This window comes from Heterodontus francisci, chromosome 28 (assembly GCF_036365525.1).
Source record: "Heterodontus francisci isolate sHetFra1 chromosome 28, sHetFra1.hap1, whole genome shotgun sequence".
Lineage (NCBI taxonomy): Eukaryota > Metazoa > Chordata > Chondrichthyes > Heterodontiformes > Heterodontidae > Heterodontus > Heterodontus francisci.
The window spans coordinates 34,704,770-34,732,431 of NC_090398.1; the positions used below are offsets into that span (position 1 = coordinate 34,704,770).

Below are 27,662 nucleotides of genomic sequence, written 5' to 3' on the forward strand. Positions count from 1 at the left end.
CCTCCTTTAAAACAAATATCTGATCATTTTGCTATTGTCTTTATTCTTTGGCGGGGGATTCATATTTTCCTGGTTACACTCATGTGAAGTGACATGACATGTCTTACTAAGTAAAAAGCGTGATATAAATGAACGTTGCAATTGTTATAATGGACAATCCTTCCTTCCCAATCCTTCTCCAACGTGTGTCTGGATGGTTCGGTGCATTTACAATAATCAGTGGGGTTCACTTGTCACTATTCCATTCGTGGTACTGAACACGAATCATCACAGTTTACTGTTTCAGCACAGGAAAGGAATCCCAGCACCGATTAACAGCGCGTTCACCTATAATAAGCACTGGGGCAGAGACTGTCACAGCTCAGTGACTATTCTCAACAAATGGACCCTCAACTGTCCGCTGCAGAAATCGCTCTGTCAGGCCGGTCTCAAGCCGTGTCCTAGAGATGGCACAAAGTGGCGGCTTCTAAAGGCATTGCAGCAATGGTAATAACAAAGGGAGGGAGGAATGTGACACCTCATTTTTATATCTTAATATCCAGCTTTTCTCCAGAGATTGCAGGAACTACTCAGCAGGTCACGCAGCATCTATGGAGCGGGAAACAGATTTAACGATTCAGATCGCTGACTGATCATCAGAACTGCTTTGTGTAAAGAAAGCTATTGCGTTGTTCATCAAACAACTCAACAACAATGTACAATTGTGGCCAAAATATCCTTCAACGCGCCGATATCATATCCTGACAGACCGACCTTCAATCAGACTGACCTGTCCGATATCAGTGGAAGACTCACAGAATGCTGATCATCTACTTCCTGCTCCCATTGCCAAACATAAGGAAGTGCCACCTGAGTCCCTCAAGAAACCTGCTGGACAGCATTGGTTACCCTGACCAGAACCACCTGATGCTGAAGGAACACTTAGGAGAGGGGAGAGGCTACGATTAAAATGGTCCAGAATCCCAGAATCAGCATTGTCACCGGGATTATCAAAAGAAAAGAACACAAAATGATTTAATTTCATTATTTAGCATTACTGAGACATGGCAGAATGATTTGGAGAATTTGCAGTGTTTTTTCGATGAAGACACGTCACAAAAAGGATACAGTGAAACTGGAGGAGATGCAACAATGATGTACAAGGAGGTTATAAACATCAAGAAGGACTGAACGCCCTGGCGCATTGATTTTCCAGCAAAGTGAAGATTGGGTGGTGACGTGATCGAGGTCTTTAAAATTATGAAGTATGGGGAGATGCAGTGAAGGTGTTTCTATTTGTGGTGGAGTGAAAAACTGTGCATCATGTCGCATAGAATTCCCCATGTATATATTTATATATAAAATGGGGAATTCAGGAAGAACTGCTTTACTCGGAAAGTGATGAGAATTTGGAACTTGCCACCTCTGTTCGTTAATGTGAATAGTATAGATGCAGTTAAGAGGAAACGAGATAAGTACGTGGGGAGAAAAGAATTGAGTGATCTACTGACAGCGTTATATGAAGTAGGGTGGAAGGGGTTCTTGTGGAGCATAAACACCAGCTGGGATTCGTTGGGAGAAATGACCAGTTTCTGTATGGTAGATTCTATGCAATAACATGTGGAAAGGAAATTAGGATGTTTTACACCAGGAACCTTGGTAACTGTGGCGTAGAGCTCTGTGATACTGCACTGGCATATTTTACAGATATATTGCATTTTGTTTCCATTCTGGTGAGCTGCAGTCCCTCGAATATTGGGCACTGGGCACTCCTGGGCGACTCCTTCCTGAAGCCAATGCTGCTCTGCTTCTCCTCATCATTTCCCTTTTCCTGTCCTTCATAGACACAGGTTCAGGGAAAGTCCTAAATAAAGCCTTATTGTGCCGATGGTGATGGCGAAGCTGTTCGCAAGCTGGAGATAGTAAAATGCTAAAAACGGGGACTCTTCAAAAAACAAGGTTTCAAAGTACACAATACCAATGAATTTGTTCCAAAAGCAATTGCTCCCCACAAAAACCACCGAGCCACAAGCAATATATATTTGGTGGTTTTGTAAATCGGATCATAGAGGGGAACTTCTAACAGTATTTCCAGCCCATTTTTGTACAGTGGTCAGGGCGGGTGCTTCCGGCGGATGGACCATCGGGAAATCAGAACCAGGTTTTCCCACCGCTTGATCCTACAATATGAACAACAGGACACACTCATGGGATCCTAATATTGGTTTGAGGACGAAATGTAAATGCCAAATCGGACACTGTCCCTGCGTCCGAATATTATTGTGAGGATATAATTGTAGATCCCAATAGGCCACTCGCACTGCGTCCAAATAATGGTGTGAAGATTTAAATGAAAATCAACATAGGACTCTCTCCTCGTGCTCTAGTATTGATGTAAGGATTTAAAATTTAAACCCGAAAGGACAATCCGACCAGCTGCTAAAGCTAGCGCACGGAATGAAATGTAAATCCCAATAGGACACGCACACTGGGTTCTAATATTGTTGTGAGAATTTAGATATAAATTCCTCCTAGGATACTCCCTATGGGTCCTGACATTGCAGTGTGAATATAAATGTTATTCTCCAATCAGGTACTCTGCCTGGGTCCGAATGTTGATGTTAAGATTTAAGTGCAAATCCGGGATAGGACACACTTCCTGAATCCTAATACCAGTGTGAGGATTTAAAATAGGAACCTCTTCTTGGGACTTAATAACTGAGTGAGGATTTAAATTAAATCAACATTAGAACATTGTCACTGGGTGCTGATACAGGTGAGAGGGTTGAAATGTAAATTCCATCGAACACGCTCATTGGGTCGGATTATTAATATGAGGATTAAAATATAAATCCCAATGGGACCCTCTCCATGGTAACTAATATAGGTGTGAATATTTAAATGTAAATCACAATAGGATTCTCTCCTTGATTTCCAATATTGTGTTCAGGATTTATACGGTAATCCCGTGCAGGACACTATTCCTGGATCTTAATATTGGCGCGTGGATTCAAACGCAAATTCAAATAGAACACTCACATTAGGATCTAATATTGACGTGAGTATTTCCATGTAAAGCCCCAACAGACCTCCACTATGTGTTTTAATATTGTTGTGAGGGTGGAAATGTCTATCCACAATAGGACACTGTTCCTGTGTCCTTATATTGGGGTGCGAATTTAAATGTAAATCTGTAATAGGATACACTGTTTGGGTCTTAACACTGGTGTGAGGATTTAAATGTAGATGCCCAAAAGTACACACTCTTTGTTTCCAAATAATGGTTTGAGGAATTGAATCTAAATCCCAAATGAATCTCTCTCCCTTGGTCTTCATATAGTTCTATGATCCTGTAGTTTTTTTTGGGGGGGGAGGGGGGGGGGGGTAACGCAGTGTGCCTTTAAGGCTGGAAAAGGAGCCATACTGCTTCAAGGCAACAAGCTCTAAAGACTGAGTCAAAGAGTGCATTCTCATTGCCTGGGATACAGCCATTCAGGACTAGAAATCGAGAGATACATTGTTACAATTTAATTTTGAATTGGCTTTTGTGGAAACAGACTTTTCCAACTCAGAGAAACAGACAGACAGTTGTATGTTAGCACCTGAAACGCAAGCTCTCACAGCATTTAAACTGAAGGAAGAGAATTTAGTCTGTTTATTTATTATTCTTCATCAAAATTCTAAAAAGTCAAGCCAAAACAGAGATCTCTGATAATTTAAACTGAAGGAAGGGAAGCTAGACGGTGATAGTCTGTTATCCCTCAAAAACTCTAAAGCCAAATTGATCCATTAAAAAGCGTTTGCAAGTTGTTAATTGGTGAAATTCATTGCTGGAGAAGGCAAGCATTTGAAATTTCAACTGCTGAGTTAGACTACAGACTGTTATACTGTTGAAGAACCTTTTTTTCCCCATCAGATGGCTGTGAGGACTTCAAGCAACCTTGGACTGTTCCACACCAGGCAGGAGCGTAAATCTGCAAGGGCACCATTTTTTTCTATTTTAAATGTTGTTTATATCTTTGTGGTGTTTAAGAATTTAGTTTTTCTAATTAAACAGTTAATTTGTTGATTTAAAAACACCTGGTTTGGTTAGCCTCATGGTGGGGGTGGAGTGGGGGCGGTGTTTAATAGATGATACAATTTGGCTGGGTCTTTCTTTAATTTGGAAAGTTTAAGATGATAAGTTAGGTGATCTGTGGAGGGATGGGATTGAATTAACAGTGCATTTCACCCACCACAATCAGAATCATATATTATGATTGAGGGCTTTGACTGGAACAGTCAGTCATAACAATAGGCACGAGGATTTAAATGTAAATCCCTAAAGGACAATATCTTTGTGTCCAAATATTATTGTGAGGATTTTAATGTGAATTCCAAATAGGACATTCTCCTTGGGTGGGTCCTAATATTGGTGTGAGGATTGAAATGTAAATACCGATAGGACACACACCTTGGGTCCAGTGGGAATGTTGGTTCACACAACACTGTATCTCAATGTGTTGGACTGCTTATGGGATCAACACATGATGGATTAAAACAACTTTCAGTTCTGCTGAACAGGGCTGCTTTGTAAAGGACGAGAATCTGAAGGAATTAGTCAGTCATTCATCCATGTCTTGAGGGACTGGGAGATGTTTACTCACTGTTTATAGAAATAATGTAACACAACTTGGGTGGACATTATAACCATAGTAATGGAATCATTGGGAGAGATTGATGAACCTGAGTTTATCTTCTTGACTCCATGTTACCTGAAGTTTACCTTGTGTGCGTTATCATTTATTTTAATTTAGTGTGAATATGCATGGAATGTATAGATCAAAGGTAGAATTGCTGTGAGTGTTTAGAGCAAGCTCCTGTTGCTGTAGTCAGGCTGGAATGGTAAAGTGTTGTAACTGAATTCTTGTGGCAAATTTTGAACTCAGTATCAAAGAAACATCTAACCATACTGGAATCATATTTTGTCATTTGGCTGAATATTCATGTTGAATTGCGTAACATAAGGATCTGATTCTGAAGTTGTTACAACTGATGCCTGTGTTTAAAGGAAAAGAAGAAAATAGAACATCCAAGCAGTCCTAACACATTGATGACCCCGACGTGATGTTATAATATAAACAGATGTGATCTTTCAGATATGATTTATTTTTTTTATTTCAGATATCGTTAAGTCAATGTGTTTTTTCACATTTCGCCAAATCCAGTTCACAATGGATGACGTTTGGTGATTTCCTTATAAATGGATTGAACCTTTTGAGATAGGAGAGGAAACAATGACAGGAGGATGGCGAGAGACACTGAAGCCCTTAGCTGAGTGTCCGGTGAAAATGTAAGGGATTAGAGTTCAAAAGTGACAAGAAGAAGAAGGCATTTTTGTTAGTGTCCAATGCTGTCAATTCAAAAGTTAGGCGAAGAGGCTGAGGCCAGAAATAAGGAAGTTACAGAACTTACAGAGCGACTAATGGCAGCTGAGGAAAAGATAGAAAACTGGAGATTTCAGGCATTTGGAGCAGCCAGGACTGTTCTGACGCAGAAAAGGCATCTTCAAATGAACAGATCAGGAATTACAATTTATAGAAATGAATATTTAAATTGCAGCATGTGTAGCTGGCTGAGACCAAGCAGGCAGAGTAGTTAGAGAGGCTCCTATCACCCCGTGTCCTGTGAAGAGAATGGAAGGGCAGCAAGTGATGGTATTAGCTAGCCCAGCAGAGATAGAAATTGTTGGTGTCTGGTGGTGTTTGGAGGATCCCCCAGCTCCAAAAGTAAAAAGAAAGGCATCTTTAGGACAAGGAATACGTCCAGTGATCCCTTCCTCACCCACTTTAACTTCTCCAACTTTGGAGCCTGGAGCCCACATGGTTCCAGTGGCAACGTTAGGTACAGAGGAGGAGCAGTTAGATACCTCTTTGGCTTATTGGATACATGTTACATCATAGCAGCATGCTTGAGCTTTCAGTAATATAGAGAATGGGTGAAGCACGATTGCGTGGACAAGGTGAGAGCCTCACTGTAAATATTTCACTTTCAATGGAGGATGTTGAAGGTAACACTGTCTTCAGGGTTCTGAACAAGAGTCACATCCGATTAGAAACGTCAACTCTGATCCTCTCTCCACAGATCACAGCATTGTTACAGCACAGAAGGAGGCCATTCGGTCCATTGTGTCTGCACTGGATCTCAGAATGAGAAATTTACCTAATGCCATTCCCCAGCCTTTTCCCTGTAATGCTGCACATTCTTCCGTTTCAGGTAACAGTCTAATTCCTTTTGAATGCCTTGATTGAACCTGCCTCCTCCACATGCTCAGGCAGTGCATTCTAGATCTTAACCACTCGCTGTGTGAAGAGGCTTTTCCTCATGTTGCTTTTGCTTCTTTTGCCAACCACTTTAAATTGTGCCTCTCATTCTCAATGCTGCCAGACCTGCTGAGTATTTCCAGCATTTCCTGTATTTATTTGCAACACTACTTTATTGGTTTTGGGTATTCCTGGTATGAGCGAGGAGGAGTACAGTTAGAGGACATGATTGATTGTCTTCACTTCCACCACCCTCGTGGGCAGTGAGTTCCAGGTCATTACCACTCGCTGTGTAAAAAATGTTCTTAAGGACATCCCCTCTTTCCAACACTACAATGTCTTTCCGAATCAGTAATGCCAGCCCACTTGCCTTTTTTCCTCCTCTATCTTTATATGAACAATATATATCTGTGTATATCAAGTGCCAGTCCTCGCTATTTTTAAGCCACGTTTTTGTTATTTCCACCACATCATATTCCCATATTTGTGCTTATGGCTCACCAACATTATTCACCACATTTTGTGCTTTTACATACATGCATTGTAATCCAGTCTTTGAAGTCCTCATCACCCTTCTCAGTCTGATCCTATTTAATGTGGAAGTACTCCCTTCTATAGTATTATCAAACACTCTCAAATTATGCACCCTATTCCTCTTTTCTACTGCTATATGCTGCTGCACAAGCCCGTGCCAATTTAGGTTAAACACTCTCCAAACACTAGTGAACCTCCCTCCGAGGGCATTGTTTCCAGTCCTGTTGAAGTGCACCCCATCCCTTTTGAATAGGTTCTTCCTGCCCCAGAACTGTTCCCAATGCTCCAGGAATCTGAAGCTCCCCTTCCTGCATCATGCTTCAAGCCATGCAATGATTGTCCCTATCTTCCTGTTTCGACTCTCGCTAGTGCTTGGCACTGGGAGCAATTCAGAGATTACTACCTTCGAGGTCCTACTCTTTAACTTGCTCCCTAGCTACTGAAAATCTGATCATAGGACCTCAAGATCTGCCCTTGCTATGTAGTTGGCACCAATGTGGACCACAACTTCTGGCTCACTCACTTCCCCCTGCAGATTATCCTTTACTGTCTCTGTGATGTCCTTTACCTTGGCATCAGGGAGGCAACACACCATGCGGTTCTCACGATGATGGTTACAGATATGCCTGCCTCTCCCCTGACTATGGAATCTCCTGTAATGACTGCATTTCTCCACTTTGTTGCTCACTCCTGTATAGTCCCTTGCCTATTGCTGTCATGTTCTGGACTGCACTCCTTCAGGGTATCATCACCTCCAGCAGTCCCCTATGTCTTGATGTTCAGTCCCTGGTTAGAGGCAGTTCATTTTCCATGTCTCGATGTTTAGTCCATGGTTAGAGACAGTTTATTCTCCGTGTCTCAATCCTCAGTGCCCGGTTAGAAACAGTTCATTCTCCATGTCCCCCAATCTTCAGATCCCATTTAGGGACACTTCATTCTCCCTGTCTCGATGTTCAGTCCCAGTTTAGAGAAGTTCATTTTCCATCTTTTGATTTTCAGTCCCTGTTTGAAGACTGTTCATTCTCCATCTCTCGATCTTCAGTCCCTAGTTAGAGACAATCCATGTTCCATGTCTCGATTTCAGTCCATTATCAGAAGCAGTTCTATGTCTTAATCTTCAGTCCATGGTTAGACACAGTCCATTCCCCATGTCTTGATCTTCACTCTCAGGTTAGAGGCAATTTATTTTCCATGTCTTGAATTTCAGTCCCCATTTAGAGTTCATTCAGTCCCCATGTCTTGCCTGTTTTTGGACCACATTTGCTATTTTAGATTCAGTGGCCATTCCTTTATATTTTCTGGATGAACTACATCCAGGGGCCAAACTCCCAATTTCCAAGTCTACTTTAGTAGCGTCATCAACAAACAGTGAAAGTTGATGGGACAATATCCTCAGCAAAATGTTTTTACCAGCAAAAGAAAGCAGTACAGTCACAACACTGACTGGGAAGTGTGACTATTGTAGTCAGTTCACTTCACTTAATATTCACCTATTACTGCACAACATGGGGCTGAACTATCACAGAAGCAAAATATTTCTGCGGCTGTGAGTTAATGTTTAGTGTGCACATTCCAATGTATAAGAGTTCATGACTGGATTTTGAACAATCTTGCACTGACACTGTTGACTCTGAGAGACTGGATGTGAATCCAGTTAGCTGTAAAATCCAAAGTAGTGGTGGGTAAGGAACCTGTCTGACTGTAAGTGAGATATTTGCATAGTAATTCCTCACAAACAAAACAATTATTAATGGTACCTCATTGGGAACTTACAGAAGGAACTTCTACATTTGAGAGAGCGAGAACTCAAGAGAAAATAGAAGCCATCAGCAATTAATTTCTTCTCTTTTGCTATATATTACATCTCATTTACAAGCCTGTAATAAAATATAGATCAGAGAAAAGCAGAATAAGTAATTGAATGATTTAATGTAGAATGCATAATGCTAAAAAGCCTATTCTTTCTTTTTGAAGAAATGAAACACTGTCTCTAGAAATATGAACAGTAGTTGGGGGAATTTGAGGATTTATCGGGATCACTCTCCAGACATAATGTGATTGGGGGGATTGGAGATTGAAGATTTATCGGGATCACTTTCCAGACAGAATGGATGTGATTGGGGGGAATTGGAGATTGAAGATTTATCGGGATCACTCTCCAGACAGAATGGATGTGATTGGGGGGATTGGAGATTGAATATTTATTGGGGTCACCCTCCAGACACAATATATGTATTGAGGGGCTCCCACTTTGGCTGGAAGAGAAAATTCCACTGAATTGCTCCAGTGTTTCCCCAATGAACTGCAAATTTTACAACTATACTTTGCAGGCTTCAGATCTATGTTGTTTCTACAAACAGCCTGCAATTTATGTTCCAAAAAATGATTTAATGTGTCTGGGTAACAAAATTCTATCATTCTTCGTGTGCTGCTGGAAGATACATTATAGAAATGGGTCATTTCAGTTAGAAAGGATACTATTCACTACAAGTACAGAAACATTATTTTCTAATCAGAACAAAACTATTTTGCAGTTTCCTTTAAGATAATAAAGATAAAAACCAGGACATATGCATTGACTGTTTCCTCTGCGACACCCTGGTCTACTCCTCAGGCACCCCCAACCTACCTCCCCACTTCCAACCACATCTTCCGATGCAACCACAGGAGACACAATACTTGTCCCTTTACCTTCTTCCTTCTCATCGTCCCGGAGCTCAAGACGTTCCTTGCCTGGTGAAACTGTGATTTACTTGTACTTCTTTCAATTAGTAACTGCATTCACTGCTCATCACATCATCTCCTCCATGTTGGGGAGAATAAATGCAGATTGGGTGTCTGTTTTGTCAGTGAGTGTGACCACAAGCTCCTGCTTTCCTGTCATTTTCATTCTGGTCTCGATTTCCACACTGCTGTCTCTAGGAACATAGGAGCACGAGTCGGCCATTCAGCCCATTGAGCCTACCCTGCCATTCAATATGATCATGGCTGATGATCCACTTCAATGCCTTTTTCCCACATTATCCCCATATACCCTTATGTCATTTGGATTTAGAAATCTGTCAATCTCGGCTCTAAACATATTCAATGACTGAGCTTCCGCAGCCCTCTGGGGTAGAGAATTCCAAAGATTCACAACCCTCTGAGTAAAGAAATTTCTCCTCATCTCTGTCCTAAGAGGCTTCCCCCTTACTTTGAATTCTCAGCCTGCTGCCTGGTTCTAGTGAAGTTTAGTGTAAAGCTCAAGGATCAGCAGATCATCTTTCAATTCAGTTCTTTACAGCCTCTACAGTCAACAACCAGTTTAATAGTTTTACAGCAGAACCTCTGTCCTCAGTCTATTTTATATTATTTTATTCAGCAGCTGTTGGTGGTGACCTCCATTTCCCCATTGACACCTCCTCTAGACAACCACAACTTATATTTATATTGTGTCTTTAACATAATGAAACATCCCAAGAAGCTTTGCGGAAGCATTGCAAAACAAAAGACGACACCGAGCCACATATTGGGTCAGATGACCAAAAGCTTGGTCAAAGAGGTAAGATTTAATGAATGTCTTGAAGAAGGAAACTGAAGTGGAGAGGCAGAGAGGTGTAGGGGAGTGTATTCCAGAGCCTGGGGCCTAGGCGATAAAGACATGGCCACCAATGGTGGAGCCATTAAAGTCAGGGATGCTCAAGAGGCCAAAATTAGAGGAGGGCCAGTATCTTGGAGGGTTGTGGGATTGGAGTTGATTACAGAGATAGGGAGGTGTGAGGCCATGGAGGGATTTGAAAACAAAGATGAGAATTTTAACATGAAGGCACATTGCTTGACAGGGAGCCAATATATGTCAGCAAGCACAGTGGTGAAAGCGGAATGGGACTTGCAGTGAGTTATAACCATTTTTACTTTCTTTCCTTATCCCATTGTCATTTCTTCCAAAAATATACTTTATTCATAAAATCTGTAAAAGTACATTACATAATCCTTAAACACGGGTGAGGTCCCGGAGGACTGGAGAATTGCTAATGTTGTCCCCTTGTTTAAGAAGGGTAGCAGGGATAATCCAGGTAATTATAGACCGGTGAGCCTGACGTCAGTGGCAGGGAAGCTGCTGGAGAAGATACTGAGGGATAGGATCTATTCCCATTTGGAAGAAAATGGGCTCATCAGTAATAGGCAACATGGTTTTGTGCAGGGAAGGTCATGTCTTACCAACTTAATAGAATTCTTTGAGGAAGTGACAAAGTTGATTGATGAGGGAAGGGCTGTCGATGTCATATACATGGACTTCAGTAAGGCATTTGATAAGGTTCCCCATGGCAGGCTGATGGAGAAAGTGAAGGCGCTTGGGGTCCAAGGTGTACTAGCTAGATGGATAAAGAACTGGCTGGGCAACAGGAGACAGAGAGTAGCAGTAGAAGGGAGTTTCTCAAAATGGAGACGTGTGACCAGTGGTGTTCCACAGGGATCCGTGCTGGGACCACTGTTGTTTGTGATATACATTAATGATTTGGAGGAAAGTATAGGTGGACTGATTAGCAAATTTGCAGACGAAACTAAGATTGGTGGAGTAGCAGATAGTGAAGGGGACTGTCAGAGAATACAGCAGAATATAGATAGATTGGAGAGTTGGGCAGAGAAATGGCAGATGGAGTTCAATCAGGGCAAATGCGAGGTGATGCATTTTGGAAGATCCAATTCAAGAGTGAACTATACAGTAAATGGAAAAGTCCTGGGGAAAATTGATGTCCAGAGAGATTTGGGTGTTCAGGTCCACTGTTCCCTGAAGGTGGCAACGCAGGTAAATAGAGTGGTCAAGAAGGCATACGGCATGCTTTCCTTCATCGGACGGGGCATTGAGTACAAGAGTTGGCAGGTCATGTTACAGTTGTATAGGACTTTGGTTCGGCCACATTTGGAATACTGCGTACAGTTCTGGTCGCCACATTATCAAAAGGATGTGGATGCTTTGGAGAGGGTGCAGAGGAGGTTCACCAGGATGTTGCCTGGTATGGAGGGCGCTAGCTATGAAGAGAGGTTGAGCAGATTAGGATTATTTTCATTAGAAAGACGGAGGTTGAGGGGGGACCTGATTGAGGTGTACAAAATCATGAGAGGTATAGACAGGGTGGATAGCAAGAGGCTTTTTCCCAGAGTGGGGGTTTCAATTACTAGAGGACACGAGTTCAAAGTGAAAGGGGAAAAGTTTAGGGGGGATATGCGTGGAAAGTTCTTTACGCAGAGGGTGGTGGGCACCTGGAACGCATTGCCAGCGGAGGTGGTAGATGCGGGCACGATGGAGTCTTTTAAGATGTATCTAGACAGATACATGAATGGGCAGGAAGAAAAGAGATACAGAACCTTAGAAAATAGGCGACATGTTTAGAGAGAGGATCTGGATCGGCGCAGGCTTGGAGGGCCGAAGGGCCTGTTCCTGTGCTGTAATTATCTTTGTTCTTTGTTCTTTGTATAACAATTCAAATTTGACATGACATAAAGTGTAATACAGATCAGTTTCTTTCAATACAATACATGAAGTGCCTCACTACACTTACCATTACAGGTTATATTTTACAATGAACATGTCATGTCAAACATTCTCTGGTGTATCCAGTCCGAGGGGTTTTATACTATTCCCAGTCCCTTGGTATGTTATGGCAGGAGGGAAGTGCAGTCACCTTTCCTCATTGAGCCTTTGCAGCTGTCTCTATAAACTTTAGTGCATTCTTCAGCAAGTAGTCCTGGACCTTGGACTGTGCCAGTTAGCAACACTCAGCCATCGGCAGCTCCTTGTACTGGAAGACCAGCAAGGTTGGTTTCCCCAGGCTCCATCATCCTTTTCCCCTGGACTCTCTCCTGGCTCCATCATCCCTTTCCCCTGGACTCTCTCCTGGCTCCATCATCCCTTTCCCCTGGACTCTCTACTGGCTCCATCATCCCTTTCCCCTGGACTCTCTCCTGGCTCCATTCTCTCTTTTACCAATTTTTTCCCCCGAAAATATACTTTGTTCATAAAATTCCGTAAAAAATACAGTACAAAACAGTCCCAAGTAGACATTCCAGAAAGTGCAAAAGAAATCAATTTTCTTCAAAACAGAACGTGAGTTACCTCACAACTCTTCCATTCCATTTTACATGCAATGTTAATTTGCATTACACAGCAAAACCATATTTTGGTGTACACAGCCCAAGGGGTTTTACACAGGTTCCAGCCCCTCGGTTCACTATGGCGGGAAGACCTCTCACACAAACTTTCCCCATTGAGACTTTGCGGCGGCTGCACCAAGCTTTCGTGTGTCCCTCAGTACGTAGTCCTGGACCTTGGAATGTGCCAGTCTGCAACACTCAGTCGATGACAACTCTTTGCACTGGAAGACCAGCAAGTTTCGGGCAGTGAAAAGAGCATCTTTCACTGACGGTCCTCCAGCAGCAGTTGATGTTTATCTCCGTATGCGTCCCTGGGAACAGCCCATACAGCACAGTGTTAGAGCTGCTCGGGATGAACCTCAACAAAAACCACTGCATCTCTTTCCACACCTGCTTTGCAAAGGCACATTCTAGAAGGAGGTGGGCAACAGTCTCTTCCCCACCATAGTCACCTCGAGGGCAGGCGGAGGCAGTGATATTCCGGGCGTGCAGGAAGGATCTGATGGGGTGGGCCCTTCTCACCGCCAGCCAAGCTACGTCTTGGTGCTTGTTTGAAAGTTCTGGTGATGAGGCATTCTGCCAAATGACTTTTGCAGTCTGCTTGAGGAACCATCCGACAGGATCCACCATTTCCTTTTCCCAGAGGGCCTTGAGGACATTCCACGCAGACCTGGAGGTCAAAGGTGTTTTTCTGCACAAACTTTTCCAAGAAGGATCGGTGGTACGGCATAGTCCAACTGGATGGAGGGTTCCGCGGAAATGTGGCCAGACCCATCCTTCACAACACTGGGAACAGAGAGAACCTCAGCACGTAGTGACACGTGGTGTTTGCGTACTGAAGTTCTACACACAGCTGGATGCAGCTGCACACAAAAGTGGCTGTCAGGATGAGGGCGACATTTGGTACGTTTTTTCCTGCCCTCATCCAAAGATTTGAACATCGTGTCCCTCTAGACACAGTCCATTTTGGATCTCCAGATAAAGTGGAAAATGCTCGAGTGACCGTCATGGTGCAGGAGTGGGGTATGGGCCAGACCTGGGCACATACAGCAAAAACATTAGTGCTTTGCACCTGATGACCAGGTTCTTAACCACAATGGAGGATTTGGTACACGCCCCGGCCCCCCCAAACAATATCCCCAGCACCTTTAGGTAGTCTGATCTGACGGTGAAGGGGACAAAGGCTCAGTCGGCCCAGTTCCTAAAGAACATGGCCTTGCTCTTACCGCAATTTACTTTGTCTCCCGAGGTCAGTTCGAACTGGTCGCAGATGCTCAACAGCCTCCGAACAGAAGGTGGATCCGAGCAGAAGACGGCAACATCGTCCATGTACAGGGAAGTTTTAACCTGAGTGCCTTCGCTGCCTGGGATTGTCACCCCTCTTATGCTCGCATCTTTCCTAATAGACTCAGCAAAGGGTTCGATACAGCAAACAAACAAGACCGGGGAGAGAGGACAGCCCTGTCTGAATCCAGATTGGGTCAGGAAACTTTCTGATTCCCACCCATTGATTGAGACTGCGTTACTAATGTTTGTGTCCAGCAGTTTGATCCAATGGCGGATTCCCTCCCCAAACCCCATTTTGGAAAGCACGTCCATCATGTATGTGTGCGATTGCCTGTCAAAAGCCTTCTCCTGGTCCAAGCTGATGAAGCAGGTGTTCACCCCCCTGTCCTGCACAGAGGTGATCATATCCCTGAGTATCAGGAGACTATCAGTGATCTTCCTGCCGGGTACAGTACTGGTCTGATCAGGGTGATCCAACGATGTCAAACTGCCATGATCTGCCCCCTGTCTCCCAACTCATCACCAACACCGCCCTCCACCTTCCCTTTCCTCCTGCACCCGCTTTCCCTGCCTCTGCACTCACTTTCCCTCTTCTGACCATGTCTCCCGGTCCTGAACTGTTAACTCTCTTTCTCTCTCTATATAATCAGCCGGACCTGCTCAACATTTCCACCATCGTCTGGTGTGACGCTGCAGAGTGACTCCCCTCTTCAAACCCGCTCCTCCTACTGGCTGAGACCGGGGATTGACAGTCCGCTCCCACTAATCAGGACAGGGGGTCCGCAAAGTCCCGCCCACCAGTGACCGGCAGATGGTCGCGCGCTCTCCGGAGGCTTGAAAGAAAAAACGAGTCTGCGGCTGAGCCGGCCGAGCAGCGAGCGTGTCGTCAGAGCCCCGCCGACGGCGCATGTCCGAGATCTGACGCAGTGCGCCTGCGCCGAACTCCACGCACAGATTGATGTTGAATTTCAGTTCGTTCAAATAAATACTCAACGCGCAGGCGCACTGTTCCGGTCAACATCTACTGCACAGGCGCAATGCTACGGCATACCGCACACGCAGGCGCAGTGTTACTTCCTGCTGTTGATCGGGGAATCGGAGTGACAGACGCGAGGGAGCATTTGTGAGAGACGGTGAGAAATAATTCCAATTTGAGTATGAATGTGGAGCGTAGTATACAACATGACAGTGCTAATATCTATCATAGTGCCCGTGTTTTGATATAAATACAGCGAATGCTTTGGGGTTGGTTAAACTGCATTTGAGAGAAAATGGCGCATTTCCTGCAACAGAAATCGCAGTGAAAACAAACAGCAAAACAGACCAGAAACAGTAAATAAACTGGGGAGGATGGACCGAGTGAGATTGGACAGTGTGTAACCCGGGGAGGATGGACTCAGTGTGATCAGACAGTGTGTAACCCGGGGAGGATGGACCCAGTGTGATCAGACATTGTGTAACCCGGGGAGGATGGACCCAGTGATATCAGACAGTGTGTAACCCGGGGAGGATGGACCCAGTGTGATCAGACATTGTGTAACCCGGGGAGGATGGACTCAGTGTGATCAGACAGTGTGTAACCCGGGGAGGATGGACCCAGTGTGATCAGACAGTGTGTAACCCGGGGAGGATGGACCCAGTGAGATCGGACAGTGTGTAACCCGGGGAGGATGGACCCAGTGAGATCAGACAGTGTGTAACCCGGGAAGGATGGACCCAGTGAGATCAGACAGTGTGTAACCCGGGGAGAATGGACCCAGTGAGATCAGACAGTGTCTAACCCGGGGAGGATGGACCCAGTGAGATCAGACAGTGTGTAACCCGGGGAGGATGGACCCAGTGAGATCGGACAGTGTGTAACCCGGGGAGGATGGACCCAGTGTGATCAGACAGTGTGTAACCCGGGGAGGATGGACCCAGTGAGATCAGACAGTGTGTAACCCGGGGAGGATGGACCCAGTGACATCGGACAGTGTGTAACCCGGGGAGGATGGACCCAGTGAAATCGGACAGTGTGTAACCCGGGGAGGATGGACCCAGTGTGATCAGACAGTGTGTAACCCGGGGAGGATGGACCCAGTGAGATCAGACAGTGTGTAACCCGGGGAGGATGGACCCAGTGAGATCGGACAGTGTGTAACCCGGGGAGGATGGACCCAGTGTGATCAGACAGTGTGTAACCCGGGGAGGATGGACCCAGTGAGATCAGACAGTGTGTAACCCGGGGAGGATGGAGCCAGTGAGATCAGACAGTGTGTAACCCGGGGAGGATGGACCCAGTGACATCGGACAGTGTGTAACCCGGGGAGGATGGACCCAGTGAGATCGGACAGTGTGTAACCCGGGGAGGATGGACCCAGTGAGATCAGACAGTGTGTAACCCGGGGAGGATGGACTCAGTGAGATCAGACAGTGTGTAACCCGGGGAGGATGGACCCAGTGATATCGGACAGTGTGTAACCCGTGGAGGATGGACCCAGTGATATCGGACAGTGTGTAACCCGGGGAGGATGGACCCAGTGAGATCAGACAGTGTGTAACCCGTGGAGGATGGACCCAGTGATATCGGACAGTGTGTAACCCGGGGAGATGGACCCAGTGAGATCAGACAGTGTGTAACCCGGGGAGGATGGACCCAGTGAGATCAGACAGTGTGCAACCCGGGGAGGATGGACCCAGTGTGATCAGACAGTGTGTAACCCGGGAGGATGGACCCAGTGAGATCAGACAGTGTCTAACCCGGGGAGGATGGACGCAGTGTGATCAGACAGTGAGTAACCCGGGCAGGATGGACCCGGTGAGATCAGACAGTGTTTAACCCGGGGAGGATGGAGCCGGTGAGATCAGACAGTGTGTAACCCGGGGAGGATGGACCCAGTGAGATCAGACAGTGTGTAACCCGGGGAGGAAGGACCCAGTGTGATCAGACATTGTGTAACCCGGGGAGGATGGACCCAGTGTGATCAGACAGTGTGTAACCTGGGGAGGATGGACCCAGTGTGATCAGACATTGTGTAACCCGGGGAGGATGGACCCAGTGTGATCAGACAGTGTGTAACCCGGGGAGGATGGACCCAGTGTGATCAGACATTGTGTAACCCGGGGAGGATGGACCCGGTGAGATCAGACAGTGTGTAACCCGGGGAGGAAGGACCCAGTGAGATCAGATAGTGTGTAACCTGGGGAGGATGGACACAGTGTGATCAGACAGTATGTAACCCGGGGAGGATGGACCCAGTGTGATCAGACAGTGAGTAACCCGGGCAGGATGGACCCGGTCAGATCAGACATTGTGTAACCCGGGGAGGATGGACCCAGTGAGATCAGACAGTGTGTAACCCGGGGAGGATGGACCCAGTGAGATCAGATAGTGAGTAACCCGGGGATGATGGACCCAGTGTGATCAGACAGTGTGTAACCCGGGGAGGATGGACCCAGTGTGATCAGATAGTGTGTAACCTGGGGAGGATGGACCCAGTGAGATCAGACATTGAGTAACCCGGGGAGGATGGACGCAGTGTGATCAGACAGTGAGTAAACCGGGCAGGATGGACCCGGTGAGATCAGACAGTGTTTAACCCGGGGAGGATGGACCCAGTGTGATCAGACAGTGTGTAACCCGGGGAGGATGGACCCAGTGAGATGAGACAGTGTGTAACTGGGGGAGGATGGACCCGGTGAGATCAGACAGTGTCTAACCCGGGGAGGATGGACCCAGTGAGATGAGACAGTGTGTAACTGGGGGAGGATGGACCCGGTGAGATCAGACAGTGTGTAACCCGGAGAGGATGGACCCGGTGAGATCACACAGTGTGTAACCGGGGGAGGATGGACCCAGTGAGATCAGACAGTGTGTAACCCGGGAAGGATGGACCCAATGAGATCAGACAGTGTGTAACCCGGGAAGGATGGACCCAGTGAGATCAGACAGTGTGTCACCCGGGGAGGATGGACCCAGTGAGATCAGACAGTGTGGAACCCGGGGAGGATGGACCCAGTGAGATCAGACAGTGTGTAACCCGGGAAGGATGGACCCAGTGAGATCAGACAGTGTGTAACCCGGGGAGAATGGACCCAGTGAGATCAGACAGTGTCTAACCCGGGGAGGATGGACCAAGTGAGATCAGACAGTGTGTAACCCGGGGAGGATGGACCCAGTGAGATTAGACAGTGAGTCATCCGGGGAGGATGGACCCAGTGTGATCAGACAGTGTGTAACCGGGGGAGGATGGATCCAGTGAGATCAGACAGTGTGTAACCCGGGGAGGATGGAACAGGTGAGATCGGACAGTTTGCAACCTGGGGAGGATGGACCCAGTGAGATCGAACAGTGTGTAACCCGGGAGACTGGACCCAGTCAGATCAGACAGTGTGTAACCCGGAGAGGATGGAACAGGTGAGATCGGACAGTTTGTAACCTGGGGAGGATGGACCCAGTGATATCAGACAGTGTGTAACCCGGGGAGGATGGACCCAGTGAGATCAGACAGTGTGTAACCCGGGAGACTGGACCCAGTGAGATCAGACAGTGTGTAACCCGGGGAGGATGGACCCAGTGTGATCAGACAGTGTGTCACCTGGGGAGGATGGACCCAGTGAGATCAGACAGTGTGTAACCCGGGGAGGATGGACCCAATGAGATCAGACAGTGTGTAACCCGGGGAGGATGGACCCAATGAGATCAGACAGTGTGTAACCCGGGGAGGATGGACCCAGTGTGATCAGACATTGTGTAACCCGGGGAGGATGGACCCAATGAGATCAGACAGTGTGTAACCCGGGGAGGATGGACCCAATGAGATCAGACAGTGTGTAACCCGGGGAGGATGGACCCAATGAGATCAGACAGTGTGTAACCCGGGGAGGATGGACCCAGTGTGATCAGACAGTGTGTAACCCGGGGAGGATGGACCCAGTGTGATCAGACAGTGTGTAACCTGGGGAGGATGGACCCAGTGAGATCAGACAGTGTGTAACCCGGGGAGGATGGACCCAGTGAGATCAGACAGTGTGTAACCCGGGGAGGATGGACCCAATGAGATCAGACAGTGTGTAACCCGGGGAGGATGGACCCAGTGTGATCAGACATTGTGTAACCCGGGGAGGATGGACCCAGTGTGATCAGACAGTGTGTAACCCGGGGAGGATGGACCCAGTGTGATCAGACATTGTGTAACCCGGGGAGGATGGACCCAGTGAGATCAGATAGTGTGTAACCCGGGGAGGATGGACACAGTGTGATCAGATAGTGTGTAACCCGGGGAGGATGGACGCAGTGTGATCAGACAGTGAGTAAACCGGGCAGTATGGACCCGGTGAGATCGGACAGTGTTTAACCCGGGGAGGATGGAGCCGGTGAGATCAGACAGTGTGTAACCCGGGGAGGATGGACCCACTGAGATCAGACAGTGTCTAACCTGGGGTGGATGGACCCAGTGAGATCAGACAGTGTCTAACCCGGGGAGGATGGACCCAGTGAGATGAGACAGTGTGTAACTGGGGGAGGATGGACCCGGTGAGATCAGACAGTGTGTAACCCGGAGATGATGGACCCGGTGAGATCACACAGTGTGTAACCGGGGGAGGATGGACCCAGTGAGATCAGACAGTGTGTAACCCGGGAAGGATGGACCCAATGAGATCAGACAGTGTGTAACCCGGGAAGGATGGACCCAGTGAGATCAGACAGTGTGTCACCCGGGGAGGATGGACCCAGTGAGATCAGACAGTGTGGAACCCGGGGAGGATGGACCCAGTGAGATCAGACAGTGTGTAACCCGGGAAGGATGGACCCAGTGAGATCAGACAGTGTGTAACCCGGGGAGAATGGACCCAGTGAGATCAGACAGTGTCTAACCCGGGGAGGATGGACCCAGTGAGATCAGACAGTGTGTAACCCGGGGAGGATGGACCCAGTGAGATTAGACAGTGAGTCATCCGGGGATGATGGACCCAGTGTGATCAGACAGTGTGTAACCGGGGGAGGATGGATCCAGTGAGATCAGACAGTGTGTAACCCGGGGAGGATGGAACAGGTGAGATCGGACAGTTTGCAACCTGGGGAGGATGGACCCAGTGAGATCGAACAGTGTGTAACCCGGGAGACTGGACCCAGTCAGATCAGACAGTGTGTAACCCGGAGAGGATGGAACAGGTGAGATCGGACAGTTTGTAACCTGGGGAGGATGGACCCAGTGATATCAGACAGTGTGTAACCCGGGGAGGATGGACCCAGTGAGATCAGACAGTGTGTAACCCGGGAGACTGGACCCAGTGAGATCAGACAGTGTGTAACCCGGGGAGGATGGACCCAGTGTGATCAGACAGTGTGTCACCTGGGGAGGATGGACCCAGTGAGATCAGACATTGTGTAACCCGGGGAGGATGGACCCAATGAGATCAGACAGTGTGTAACCTGGGGAGGATGGACCCAGTGAGATCAGACATTGTGTAACCGGGGGAGGATGAAACAGGTGAGATCGGACAGTGTGTAATCCGGGGAGGATGGACCCAGTGAGATCGGACAGTGTGTAACCCGGGGAGGATGGACCCAGTGAGATCGGACAGTGTGTAACACCAGGAGGATGGACCCAGTGAGATCAGACAGTGTGTAACCTGGGGAGGCTGGACCCAGTGAGGTCAGACAGAGTGTAACCCGGGTAGGATGGACCCAGTGAGATCCGACAGTGTGTAACCTGGGGAGGATGGACCCAGTGTGATCAGACAGTGTGTCACCCGGGGAGGATGGACCCAGTGAGATCAGACAGTGTGTAACCTGGGGAGGATGGACCCAGTGAGATCAGACAGTGTGTAGCCTGGGGAGGATGGACCCAGTGTGATCAGACAGTGTGTAACCCGGGGAGGATGGACCCAGTGTGATCAGACAGTGTGTAACCCGGGGAGGATGAACCCAGTGTGATCAGACAGTGTGTAGCCTGTGGAGGATGGACCCAGTGTGATCAGACCGTGTGTAACCCGGGGAGGATGGACCCAGTGTGATCAGACCGTGTGTAACCCGGGGAGGATGGACCCAGTGAGATCAGACAGTGTGTAACCCGGGGAGGATGGACCCAGTGTGATCAGACAGTGTGTAACCCGGGGAGGATGGACCCAGTGAGATCAGACAGTGTGTAACCCGGGGAGGATGGAGCCAGTGTGATCAGACAGTGTGTAGCCTGGGGAGGATGGACCCAGTGTGATCAGACCGTGTGTATCCCGGGGAGGATGGACCCAGTGTGATCAGACCGTGTGTCACCCGGGGAGGATGGACCCAGTGAGATCAGACAGTGTGTAACCCGGGGAGGATGGACCCAGTGAGATCAGATGTTTGCCTCAAGCACAGAGGTAAAATGCCACATTTCCATATTCATTTGTGAAGGTTTGTGGGAATTCCAGGTGGGTGAGTTGGGGATCTGAGAAAGGGACTGAATTCACCAGACACACAAGGCCCTGATCCTGAAGACGTGGAGGATCCCGGCAGCTGTTGGTCCCTCTGTTACCTCAGCAATCCAAGAGACAGTTTCTATTACAGTGTCAGTATGTCCACGGTGCCGAGAAAAAAGTCACGTTTCTGCCGCAAACACTGGTTGTTTTCCTGTAGCCCAGTTGGACAGACCGTGGATCTGTGGAAAGGAACAAAATCAAACAGAAAGATTTGTCTCTTAAATTTCACTTTGATGGGTTAGAAGACAAGTGTACATTACATTACCTCACACCGCCTGCATCCTTCTCATTTTCTGTTATGCCATCGTTAGATCTCCTGGTGAATGACGGAGTGATGAGAAACGTCCACAGCTGGATGTAAACAGGGATTGTCGACTGAGGAACAACAGCAGGTGAACTAGCACAGGATTGTGAAAGCACCAACCAGAGAGAACGCTTTGATTCAAAGAGCTTCCATAGATCGACTGGGGAGAAAGGTAAGAGAAAGTCCAATTTACTCTGAGAAACACTGGTCCTGTAGACAGTAAAAAGCTAATGAGGTAAGGTAGGAAATGGTGAGAATGAGATTGGGAGAGTCTGACCATCGAGAACAATTACCCAGAATGAGGCCGTGCAGTGGAATGTGAAGTGAGATCAGTTTCTGTCTCAAAACACACAAAAACCAGAAGCACCTTCATAACCACAGAGAGGCCCAAGTGAATCTTGTGTACAATTTTGAGTAAAGGGATTTGATCTAAGGGGTGACTCTCGTCTTGGGCAGAGCCCAGCATTTGGACACCTGTCTGTTTATTACGTGGGGCTGAACTCACACCAACATCATCTGATCAGTGTTAAAATGTCTCAGATTTGGGGACAAATCAAATAGGAGATTGAACTGTGAAACTCATTCCTGTCAATTCACTGAACACGATGCAGAGACAAACCTCAAAGATCAGCACGGCCTCTGACCAGCAGATGTGGTGTATTGTCAGATAGTGAATGCTGAACACAGCTTCATTACCTTTCAACAAACCCAATGTTTAGTACTGGAGATGGTAAAAGACATTAAACACCGGGTGAGTGTTTACCTCCTATTTCATTGGTCACAGGGACACATAATATAGAAATCAAACAACAGTGGTCAAAGCAAGCAGGGAATGTGCTTCCAAAATCAATGTTGGATACAAAGCCAACATCAGTTTCCTAGTGTATTCTGAAATAGAATCCAAACCAAGAAAACACAGAATCTAGTCTGAAATGGGGTGAGGAATGATATTAGAAATAAAGCAGAAAATGCTGGAAATACTCAGTGGATCAGAGAGTATCTGTGGAGAGAGGAAGGTGGGGTTAATGTTTCAGATCCTGATCTTGTTCTCAGGAATGGTAATCAACCTGAACCATGAACCTCACCGTCCTCTCCCCCCCCCCAGACACTGTCTGACCCACTGAGGGTTTCCAACATTTTATTGGTTTTTTTCAGACTTCCAGCATCTCCAATATCTTGCTGTCTCTAAAATATAAGTTTACTTTTGAGTTGGTTTCCTTCCTTGCCGGCCCTGTGGAGGGTTCTACGACAGCCCCCTCATTGAGACCGTCCCCTCCCCTAACCCCTGGACCTCCACTACAGCCGCCCATGCCCACCCCCCGACACAGCCCGCGTTCATCCACTGACCCGATCACTACCCGGACAAGACTGAGAACCAAAAACGAACCTAAACCCTCTTCGGAACCATCCAAGTTACTCCCTAAAGAACTATACCAACGAGAAGATGACTCCGATATGGGGAACACGGACACTGACGACGAGGGCGATATTTGGTACGGTCAGAAGGAGCCCAGGTTTCGCTGGAACCCTCCTTGTTCCCCGCCATTCTTGACACACGCACTTGTCCAGGCCTCCTCCAGTCTCACATTACAGAAACTGGTCCATATTTATACCACGCACTCAGTGGTGGCCTTACTCACAAGCCAACAGACCCAGCACCTCACTACTGCCCGGCAAAGTCGCTATGAGATATCGCTACTGCAGAATTTCCTTATATCCTTTCACTATTGTTCAGCCATCAACCCAGCCCTCTTTCTTGAAGATCCTCCATTCACTCTGTCCAGTCCCCCTCATGATTGTATCGAGTTAAACCACCACCTCACGGTCTCCCGTTCCGACCTCTCCGACCAGCCCTTTCTGAACGCGGAGCTGATCCTATACGTTGACGGCAGTTCCTCATTGACACCTGACGGCCAACGCTCTGCTGGATACGCTATTGTGGATGATCACCACGTCCTGGAAGCAGCTGCCTTCCTGGAATCTACTTCAGCTCAGAAAGCTGAACTCTTTGCCCTGACCCGTGCATGTATTCTGGCCCAGGACCTTTGACAACAAATCCAACCTTTGGACTTCCCCTGCAGGGCAGGTCTGTCTGCCCGATGCGTTTTTACCATTATTCTTGGACTCTGTCCACACATGTACACATCTTGGCAAGGAGGGAATGGTAAAATTATTATTGCAATCCTGGTGGAGCCCGAATTTCTCTTCAAGCGCTGAAAGAGTGGCTGCAAGGTGCACAACTTGTCAGAAATACAACATTGGCCAGGGCGCAAAATGTAAGCAGGGCTCCACACCCTTGCCAGATGGACCTTTTTCAACTGTTCAGATTGATTTTATTGAATTACCCCGTGTACATAGTTACAAATATTGTCTTGTTTTATTCGATGTTTTTATGAGGTGGATAGAAGCTTACCCCACAGTAGATAATGCTGCTGAAACAGTGGTGAAAATATTGATGAAGGATGTCATTCCAAGGTTCGGCATACCTCACGCTATAAGTTCAGATAATGGTCCACATTTTGTGGGACAAATAAACGTTGAATTATGTTCGGCATTAAAAATTAGACAACAATTCCACTGTCCACAGCGGCCACAAGCTGCTGGAGTAGCGGAAAGAGCTAACCAAACATTGAAAACCAAACTTGCAAAATTGACAATCGAAACTGGACTAAATTGGCTTCAGGTCTTACCAATCGCCCTGTTTCATATGAGGATCACTCCTCAAACAGCTCATGGACTCTCGGCGGCCGAAATATTATATGGCCGACCAATGAGGACTCCATGAACCACTGACCCTGTGGGAACTCTAGATCTGTAATGAGTGACCAGATGATATCTTACATGATGGCACTAACCTCTGCTCTCAAAGCTCTCCATTCGCAGGTTAGAGCGGTCCAGAAAAAAAATGCCAAGGGACTGATGAATCACCAGCCGACTGGTCGAGCGATCTGAAACCCGGCGATTTCATCCTGATTAAAGAGTGGAACAAGCGGAAGCTCGGCACCCGGTGGAGAGGACCGTACCATATCATCCTGACAACCCCTACAGCTGTCAAGTTAAAAGGAAAACCAAAATGGGTTCACAAGAGCCATTGCAAAAAAGTCTCCTCAGCTTTGGACTCTTAGTTGCGATAACCTACATTGTCATGGTCACCCAGGTCAAAGGATTGAAGGATAATCTTTTCCACCGGGTCCATACCAAATTGTATGGAAATCGGACTGTATGTTACCCCTTGGCCAGATCGGTTGAGGCCTTATTTGTGGCCACTCCTGGTTGGAACCCTCTCCAACTGTACACTGTCGAGACATCAGGTCAACCCTGTGAGGGACAGGAGGGCAGATACAACAGGAGTATGCAGGGAAGATGTGTAGAATTAATAGATCCCACTCATCCCAATTGCAGGGGGGTGCAGGGGACAGGGGGGACTAGCTGTTCAAAGAGGGAGGATTTTCCCCTGTGTTTTACGGGACAGGGCTGGGGATGTGCCTATGCCCTCGTCCCTAAGAACGCTACTTGTGTACAGAGACAGTGTGCTCGCCAGCATTGCCAAATACACCGAGGCCAGTTTTCATGTACATGTGATAAGGAAAGATGTTTCAACGTCACGGCAGGCAGGCAATTCATTTGCGGCCATTGTAATGGAACCCATGTGAGCTCAGACGCATGGTCGTATCCATTCGATTCGCACCAAATGATCGGGTCAAATGGAAGATCAACCGACCCCCGCAACTGGTGGTACGTCCAGTTCACACAGATCAATAACAAAATTATTACATGTTACCGAGCCAAGAGGGGATTCATGTTTCTCCTCAACGGCACTTACACAACGGCAACACCAACTCTCCCGATTCGTTTTGCAGTCGGAGCAATAGGACCACTCACCGTCCCATGCCCCCAAGAGACTCTCACACTCGCAGGAGAATAGTGGCCCGGACTATCAGTTCAGACTTCTGCGCCGATTGGAAGGATCCTATTACCCTGGGATCGTCACTGGGCTACGGATTCCTTAGTGCTCTCTCGCTGGGAGGATCGGCGGGAGTCGTAGCTGCTAAGAATAGGAATTATCTCATTTGCGGCCTAACTATCCTGGGAAATAGCACTAGAAGGGGTCTGGAAGCCATCAATCGAGAGCTGTCCGAACTGCGACTATACACCCAACAGACCCGTTATGCTATAGACTACCTCCTGGCCCAGCAAGGGGGAGTGTGTATGATCGTGGGGGACAAATGTATTACCAATGTACGGGATGAGTCGCTCAACATCACCGAGGCCATTAACGCCATTAAAGACCAGCTTGATGATTTCAGGCAGGGCCCTAAAGTAGGAGAGGATTGGCTGAACTGGCTGTTTGGCGGTGGCTGGGGAACCTGGATTATGCATTCTTTGGTAATAGTCGTGGTTATGCTCCTTTTTTCCGCCTTCCAAAGCATCATTAAGTGCCTCCTGACCCGATATTGTGGGGAAATGACTACCATGACCCAGCTCCCCGTACGTTATCGTCCCACCGCTTCGGAGCCTCCCAGAAGCACCTCTGCTACTGACGAGGTGGAAACCAGGGAGGTTACCCGACTGGCAGGTATTGATGTTGAAGGACTTAATGATCACGACTACTTTAAGCCCCCTACCTCTCCGCTCCGCATACGATGATGTTTTGTTGTCATGATATGATAAAAGGAGGAAATGTGGAAACTTGCTCGGACTCCTAGCCCTGACCCAGAAAAAACAATGAAAACAAGTTTTAGAGAAAACGAGACTAAACTCCCGGCTGCATGATCTGCGAGGTCATGTCAGCAGTAAAATGTTCCATCTGGTTTGTTCGGATAAGAAAGCTCAGCAGACAAAAATGACTCATTCACTAACTATTGCAAGTTCGTGACCTCCAGATTGGGTGTGCTAACGCTTCAGAAACAGTGATAACAGGATGCAGCTTGTACCTAATCTAACCACACTAACTGTCTCAAGGTGTAGACGGAACCCATGACAGATATGGGGATGTGAGCAAAGAATAATCTGCTGAACCTTCTGCTTCTGTAAATTGCTTATGCAACCACACTAAATTTAGAATAACAAGTGACGCTCTGAAATGTATAAATGCTACTCGCATTGTTTAAACTGAACTCACTTGTGACACTGTCAGTGGGGCGTGTGCTCCTGCGCAGTAGAATCAGCTGAGTTCAGCTTGCAAGCAATAAAGAGTAATTGATTTCGAATGGTGTCGAGACTTCTTTACCTATACAGGTCCGAACCGATTCCTACACATCCTCCTTCAGTGCCTCTCCTTCGTTGTCCAGCTCAATGAGACTGAACTCACTTGTTTCCACTCTTACCCATCCAATGATAGCCAGAGAATCTTGTTCAGTGGCTTCTCTTCCTGCCCCTGCACCATTGCCTCTGGAGACCCCCATGGATCTCTCCTCACCCCCTCCTATTTCTCATCCTTATGCTGCTCCTTGGAGACACAATGTAAAGACAAGGGCTCAGCTTTCACATGTCCACTGACAACACTCTGCTGCACCTCTCTCGACACCTCCACTGCCTCTGCGTTTTCATGCAACTAGTTTGACCGCAAGTCTTAAATTGAGGTATTACAGCACAGAAGGAGGCCATTTGGCCCATTGCGTCCATGCTGGCTCTCTGTAGTGCAATCCAGTCAGCCCCATACCCCTGTTCTATCCCCA

The 27,662-nt window shown here is 47.3% G+C and overlaps 1 long non-coding RNA gene across 3 annotated transcripts; it reads left to right on the forward strand.

Annotated features, from left to right (window-relative positions):
* The first annotated feature begins 15,270 nt into the window (after nucleotides 1–15,270).
* LOC137385177 (uncharacterized) lies at nucleotides 15,271–27,194 on the forward strand. 3 transcript variants are annotated; one of them, XR_010977742.1, is made up of 3 exons: nucleotides 15,271–15,370; nucleotides 21,992–22,156; nucleotides 24,854–27,194. It is a non-coding gene; the product is annotated as an uncharacterized lncRNA (long non-coding RNA). The 3 variants fall into 3 exon arrangements; XR_010977744.1 differs by lacking the exon at nucleotides 15,271–15,370 and adding an exon at nucleotides 20,236–20,391; XR_010977743.1 differs by lacking the exon at nucleotides 15,271–15,370 and adding an exon at nucleotides 21,503–21,581.
* Nucleotides 27,195–27,662: the final 468 nt, after the last annotated feature.